Source organism: Marmota monax, unplaced genomic scaffold, assembly GCF_021218885.2.
Source record: "Marmota monax isolate L192 unplaced genomic scaffold, Marmota_monax_Labrador192_F-V1.1 WCK01_AAM20220418_F8-fsc00052, whole genome shotgun sequence".
Lineage (NCBI taxonomy): Eukaryota > Metazoa > Chordata > Mammalia > Rodentia > Sciuridae > Marmota > Marmota monax.
The window spans coordinates 7,694,660-7,701,926 of NW_026693473.1; the positions used below are offsets into that span (position 1 = coordinate 7,694,660).

At 35.7% G+C, this 7,267-nt stretch overlaps 1 non-coding gene across 1 annotated transcript; it reads right to left on the reverse strand.

Annotated features, from left to right (window-relative positions):
- Nucleotides 1–874: 874 nt before the first annotated feature.
- Nucleotides 875–1,064, reverse strand: LOC124101889 (U2 spliceosomal RNA). The gene has a single exon (XR_006854731.1). It is a non-coding gene; the product is annotated as a U2 spliceosomal RNA (small nuclear RNA).
- Nucleotides 1,065–7,267: the final 6,203 nt, after the last annotated feature.

Consider the following 7,267-nt stretch of genomic DNA (forward strand, 5'->3'; position numbering starts at 1 on the left):
AATTGCTTTGCACCTGACTTTTGCTGAGGCTGACTTTGAACTGCAGTCCTCCTGTCTCAGCCTCCTAAACTGCTAGGATTACAGACATGTACCACCTCACCGGGTTGGAAATGTGTTTAAAAAAAAAGGTAGATTGTCCTCAGAAAACAAATTAAAATGCAAAAGTATTATACATTGAATAATGGGAAAATTAAAGTTTTCAGTGACATAAGGCAATTGTCCCAAAGCTACACATCAGTTACTATTTGCATTATTACATCCAGTTGCACCAGGATTTTGTTTTTATTTCTAGATCTGATTTTAAGACTCCCAAATTGTGCTGAGGCAGGAGGATTACAAGTTCAAGGCCTGCCTGGGTAACTCAGCAAGACCTGTTTCAAAATAAGAAATGAAAGGACTGGGGATATAACTCAGTTGTAGAGCACTTGCCTGGCATTCATAAAGCCTGGATTCAATCCCCAATACTGCAAAATATAAATAAGTAAAGGATGGAGGAAAGAAAGAAAAGAAAAAACTGGGAAGTTGGAACTATAAAGAAGAAATGTGACAGGGCTGGGGTTGTGGCTCAGTGGTAGAGCACTTGCTGTGAGGCACTGAGTTAGATTCTCAGCACTGCATATAAATAAATGAAGAAGAAAAAATGTGACAAATATACAATCATGCACACCATTGTTCTCTCTCTGACAAAAGTAAATAAACATATGGAATACACTCATTCTATTCAAGCACCCATGAAGCATAATAAAATTTGATCATGTAAAGGCCACAAAGGAAGTCTCAAGAATGTAAAATAATCATTAGAGTACAGAACATATTCTCTAAATACAAATCAATTAAACTAGAAATTAGTTTATTTATTTTTCTATTCCTCCAAAGGGGGTGTACCTTTCCTGGAGGTACTATAATACTAGGTCCATGTGTGGAGTTCATAGAGTAAGCTTTATTCCATCTCCTATTTCCAAAAATCCACTTAAAATATTGTTGTCTGATAGAGGATGTATCAGATATTAAGCTGATAAGAACAGATAATACATTTGATCTTAGCCAAAAGGCCAAGAAGTGATTAGAAATTAGTTTTTTAAAAGAATAACTTTAGGACTGGGGGTGTGGCTCAGTGGTGGAGTGCTTGCCTGGCATGTACAAGGTCCTGGGTTCAATCACTAGCACTACAAAAATAAAAATAAAAAAGTTTAAAAAATTAATCGAGTGCAATGGCACATGCCTATAATCCCAGCAGCTGGGGGGGGGCGGGTGACGCTGAGGCAGGAAGATTGAGAGTTCAAAGCCAGCCTCAGCAACAGTGAGGTACTAAGCAATGCAATGAGACCTATCTGTAAATAAAATACAAAAAATAGGACTGGGGATGTGGCTCAGTGATTGGGTGCCCCTGAGTTCAATCCCCAGTACCCCCCCAAAAAAGCAAAAAAAACTAATAATTATAACTTTAGCCCAAGAGTGGTGACGTGCACCTGTAATTCTAGCTGCTTTGGGAAGCTGAGGAAAGAGAATTGCAAGTTCAAGGCAGATCTGGTTACATAATGAAATTCTGCCTCAAAACAAAATTTTTCTAAAAAGAATAAAATTTTAAAAACTCATATTTGGAAAGTCCAAAAGACACTTGTAAATAAATCATGAGGGGCTGAGTTTGTGGCTCAGAGGTAGAGTGCTCGTCTAGCATGTGTGAGGCACTGGGATTGATCCTCGGCACCAAATAAAAATAAATAAATAAATGTGTCCAACTACAACTTAAAAATATATGAAAATAAATAAATAAATAACTCATGAACCAAAGACAAAATAAAATTAATGTATCATTCAAGTTTCAATAGGAAACCAATTGCTACCCAAGTAATTTATAAAAGAATAATTTTTATGTGTGATTTCTTAATTAATTTTTTATTTCTATATGACAGCAGAATGCATTACAATTCTTATTACACATATAGAGCACAATTTTTCATATCTCTGATTGTATACAAAGTATATTCACACCAATTCGTGTTTTCATACATGTACTTTGGATAATAAAGGTGTGGGAGTCATAAGGGACAATAGAGATTCTTGTACAAGCAACACTAGAACCATCACAATTTCTAGGTTCAAAGGGAAGAAAAGAGAGAGATTATGGGGGATCCCAAAGGAGATTCCAGTCTTTGTACAGCAAGCCACTGTGCAAGAAACAATGACCTTCTATCAAGGGATGTAGCTAGCTGAGGCTATTTCAGAGAAGTGACCAGCAAAATAAATAACCTGACCATATTCTTCTTCTCTTGCCAGAAATTCCCACTAGCAAACCCAACTAGAAGACAGAGGACATGACTAGTAGACATTGATTAGCTTACACAGGTAGCCCACGGGGCATAGATCAGGGTGGAAAGGGGAGGAAGTAAGTGGATCTAGAAAGGCAAAGGAATTAAAAAGCACAAATTTGAAACTGAATGGTCATGGCAACAGGCATCAAAAAATGTGGACTCCAGAATTGACAAAATCTAAAGCAAACTACATTACCTTAAATAATTATATTACAGAAGAACATTAAAAAATTAATAACCCAATACCTAATCAAGAAGTAAATAATCAAGAACAAACCTAGGGAAATATCAAGGAAAAATTATAAAGAGCAGAAATCAGTAAAATAAACAAAATACAGAAAAGAGGATCCATAAAACCAAAAGCTGCTTCTTTGAAATCTTTACAAAATTTTAAAACTTTGACAAATAAGATTAAGAAAAAAGAGAAAGTCATAAACTACTATGAAAAGGATATAGCAGATATAGCAGTGACTTAAAAATACTATGAACAATGTTATGCCAATTAGTTAGAAAATAGACGTGTGGCAGTTTCCTGGGGTGGGAGGGGGGGTTACCAAAGTTGATACAACTATGGTAGACTCATGATAGTAAAATTAAACCTACCAGATTTAATGATTTCAACCTCCAAAAAATTAAGAAACAGACAATTCCTTCCAGACAAAAGAACAAATAAAGTACTTCCAGACAAAGAATAAATGGAACAAATAACCCATTCTATGAGGCTAGCATAACCTTGATAGCAAAACCAAACAACAGCAAATGAGAGCTCAGCTTCACTTAAGGTTACTAAGCAAAAATCCTAAACTAAACCAAAATTTAGAAGTCCATTTACACACACACATACACGTGCATGCATACATACATACATTCATTTAAAATTGGACTTAGTTCATGAATGCAAGCATAATTTTTTTTAATTTTTTAGTTGTAGTTGGACACAATAACTTTATTTTATTTATTTATTTATTTTTTATGTGGTGCTGAGGATCGAACCCAGGTCCTTACACGTGCTAAGCAAGCATTCCAACATTCAGCCCCAGCCCCAGCCCCAGCCTACAAGCATAATTTTTTACAGGAAAAATTTTATTTTCAATGTAATTTATAGTAAAACAAATTAAGAGGAACCATTTGATCAGATACAGAAAGACATTGATATAAATCAATATCAATTGACAAAACTTTAAAAAAAACTTAACAAAACTAGATAAACAACCTAAAACATCAACAACAAAATCTACTATATATACTCCAAAAACAGAGTAAATACCATCATACTTAATAAAATATTTAAAGTAAAAAACAAGATAAAGCCAGACACAGTGGCTCATGCTTGTAATCACAGAAACTCAGGAGGCTGAGGTAGAAGGATCACAAGTTCTAGATCAGCACTAAAGTGAGACCCTGTTTCAAAATAAAAATTTGAAAGGGCAGGGCTGGGGATATAGTGACAAAGCACCCATGAGTTAAAATCCACTGTATCAAAAAAAAAAAAATATATATATATATATATATATATATATATGATATACTCTATCATTATTTCTATTTAGCATTATACTAGAAGTCATAACCACAGCAATCAGACAAGAAAAAAACACTTCAGATTTTCTTTAATTTTTTAGAAATTTTGGTACTGGGGATTGAACCCAGGGGTACTTAACCACTGAGCTATATCTCCAGTCTTTTTTTTTTTTTTTTTTTTTTTGAGACAGAATCTCACTAAGTTGCTTAGGACTTCACTAAATTGCTGAGGCTGGATTTGAACTTAAAATAATTCTACCTTAGCCTTCTGAGCAACTGGGATTATGGGTGCGCATCACTATGCCCAGCTAGGAATTTTTAAATTAGGGGGGTGAAATCATTATTATACATCATATGGTTAGTTATATGATCTAAGAGCACCAACAGAGAAACTTTACAACCAATAAGAAGAGTTCAGGTAGCGCTGAGATTGTGACTCAGTGGTAGAGCACTCACCTAGTATGCATAAGGCACTGGGTTCCATCCTCAGCACCACTAAAAAATAGATAAATAAAATAAATATGTTGTGTCCATCTACAACTAAAAAAAAGAGAGTTCATGTATATTTTGCAATATAAAACCAATAAACAAGCTGGGTATGGTGATGCACACCTGTAATCCCACTAGCTCAGGAGACTGAGGCAGGAGGATCACAAGTTCAAGACCAGCCTCAGCAATTTAGTGAAGCCTTCAGCAACTTAGCAAGACCCTATCTCCAAATAAAATACAAAAAAAGGGCTTGGGATGTGGCTCAGTGGTGGAGCATCCCTGGGTTCAATCCCTGGTAACAAAAATAAAATAAAACCAATAAACATTTTAAAATGATAGGGGGTACTATGTTTGAGATTTAATCCAGGGTCTCCATACTAGATACCCACTTTTGTGCTAAACCATGTGCCCACCCCAATATTGCATTTTTAAAAATGCCTCTATATGTATGTATTTTTTCCAATATTGCATTTTAAAACATGAGCAGCAAATAGTTTGATACTGTAATTAAAAAATATTATTTTCAAAATTTGAGGATGTAGCTTGGTGTTAAAATGCTTGCCTAGCATATGCAAGGCTCTGGGTTCTATTACTGCAATCATCATCATCATCATCATCATCATCATCTTTTCACAATACTACTAAAAATGTACCTAAGCATAGATTTAACAAAAATGTACAGGGTCTTATGAAGAAAATTATGAAAGTTTTTTTTTGTTAGACATGAAATAAATCTGTATTAATATATGGGAGGAGTCAATATTACAAAGGTATCAATTTTCTGTATATTACCAACAAATTCAATGTAATTCCAATTAATATCTTTGTGTTTCTCAAGCATTTTAATAAGCTGATTTTAAAATTCAAGACTAAAGGATAAATGATAAGATAAATGATAAGACACTTTTGAAGTAGAAGAACAAGGTAGAAGTCTTGTCTATCTATATAAAGAATTATTATTAAAATACAGTAATTAGAGATATTTTTAAATATTTATTTTATTTTTTTAGTTTTCGGCAGACAACATCTTTCTTTGTTTGTGGTGCTGAGGATCGAGCCACATCCCCAGCCCCAAAATACAGTAATTAACTATATGATGTTGTTGAGGATAGACAAATAGACTATAGAACAGAGAGTCCAAAAGCAGACACAAGCATATATGGACACTATGATAAAAGTGATATTACTAACAGTAGAGGAAAGGATGGACTATTCAAGTGATAACCCTGGAACTGGAAAAAAAATAGATCCTGAACTCATATTAGATACAAAAACAAATTTTATATTTCTTCTTCTCTTTCTCTTCCTCCTGTCTTCTTTCTTCTTCTCCTCCACTTTCCTCCTCTTCTTTTTTTTAATATTCATTTTTTTAGTTTTCAGTGGTCACAAATCTTTATTTTACATTTATGTAGTGCTCAGGATGGAACCCAGTGCCTCATGCATGTTAGGTGAGCGCACTACCACTGAGCCACAACCCCAGCCCTCCTCCTCTTCTTTTGTTTATGGTGCTGGGGATCAAACCCAGAACCTTCCACACACTAGGCAATTGCTCTACTACTTAGCTACAACTCTGGCCAAAATTATATACTTCTTTGAGATTTCAATGAGAATAACAAAACTTTGCAACTTTGAGAAGAAAATGTAACAGCTTATCCTAATGGCTTCAAATAGAACTGCTTTGCACAACTTGAGGACACCATCTACTTTGTGCTTAGGGGGCACCATTTATATAGAACAATGTGAATGGACAGCCCTGAAGTTTTTATGGTACAGATCTTAAATGTCCCTCATGCGTTGAAGATTTGATACCCAGTGCTGCATTCAGAAGTAGAGCCTTTGGGAGGTTATTAGATCATTAGGGTTCTGACCGCATGAATGGATTGATTCATTTAAGGATTCATAACTGGTTTATTTTTGGAGACAGGGTCTTGAGATAAGTTGTTGAGGGTCTTGCTGAGTTACAAGGCTGTCCTGAAACTCATGATCCTCCTATCTCAGCCTCTCGAGTTGCTGGGATTACAGGCATGTGCTACTGTCCTGGCATCTTATGAATTTATAATCTAATAGGCTCTTGGGAGGTGGTAAAAATTTTAAGAGGTAGGGCCTAGCAGGAGGAAGTAGATAATTGAAGACATACCCTTGAAGGGTATATTTTGTCCCCAGTCCCTTCCTCTTTGCCACTCCTTTCTGGCTACTATGAGGTGAGCAGTTTTGCTTCACCAAGTTTCCCCATCATGATGTTCTGCCTCACCACAGGCCCACAAATAACAGAACCAAGTGATCATCACTGAAACCATGAACCCAAATAAATCTCCTTTAAGTTGATTTTCTCAGGCATTTTGTCAAAGCAATGAAAAACTAACCAACATAGTTGTGGATCTTGAAAGTCCAAATCAAGAAAGGGAAAGATACGAGCCAGGCATGGTGGCACACACCTATAATCCTAGCAACTCAAGCAGGAGGATCATGAGTTCAAAGCCAGCCTCAGCAACTTAGCAAGACTCTGTCTCAAAAAATAAAATAAAGGCTTGGGGCTGTCACTCAGTGGCAGAGCTCTTTCCTAGCATGTGTGAGGCACTGGGTTCAATCCTTAGCACCACATAAAAAATAAATAAAACAAAGGTATTCTGTCCATCTACAACTACAAAAATAAATAAATAAATAAATAAAAACAGCTGGGGATGTGGTTCAATGGTTAAGCAGCCTTGATTCAATCCCTGGTACCAAAAAAAAAAAAAAAGGAAAGATGGGTTAAGAGTGTACTTCAGTGGGAGAGTACTTGCCTATCATTAATAAGGTCCTGGGTTCAACTCCCAGCACTGAAGAACAAAAAGGTACATTATACTCTAGGATAGACACTCAGTTGTAGAAGGGCCTACACCCAACTCAGCTGATATCAACAACAAGGAAAATTAGGGAAAGGTCTATGTGCAGTTGTTATGCTC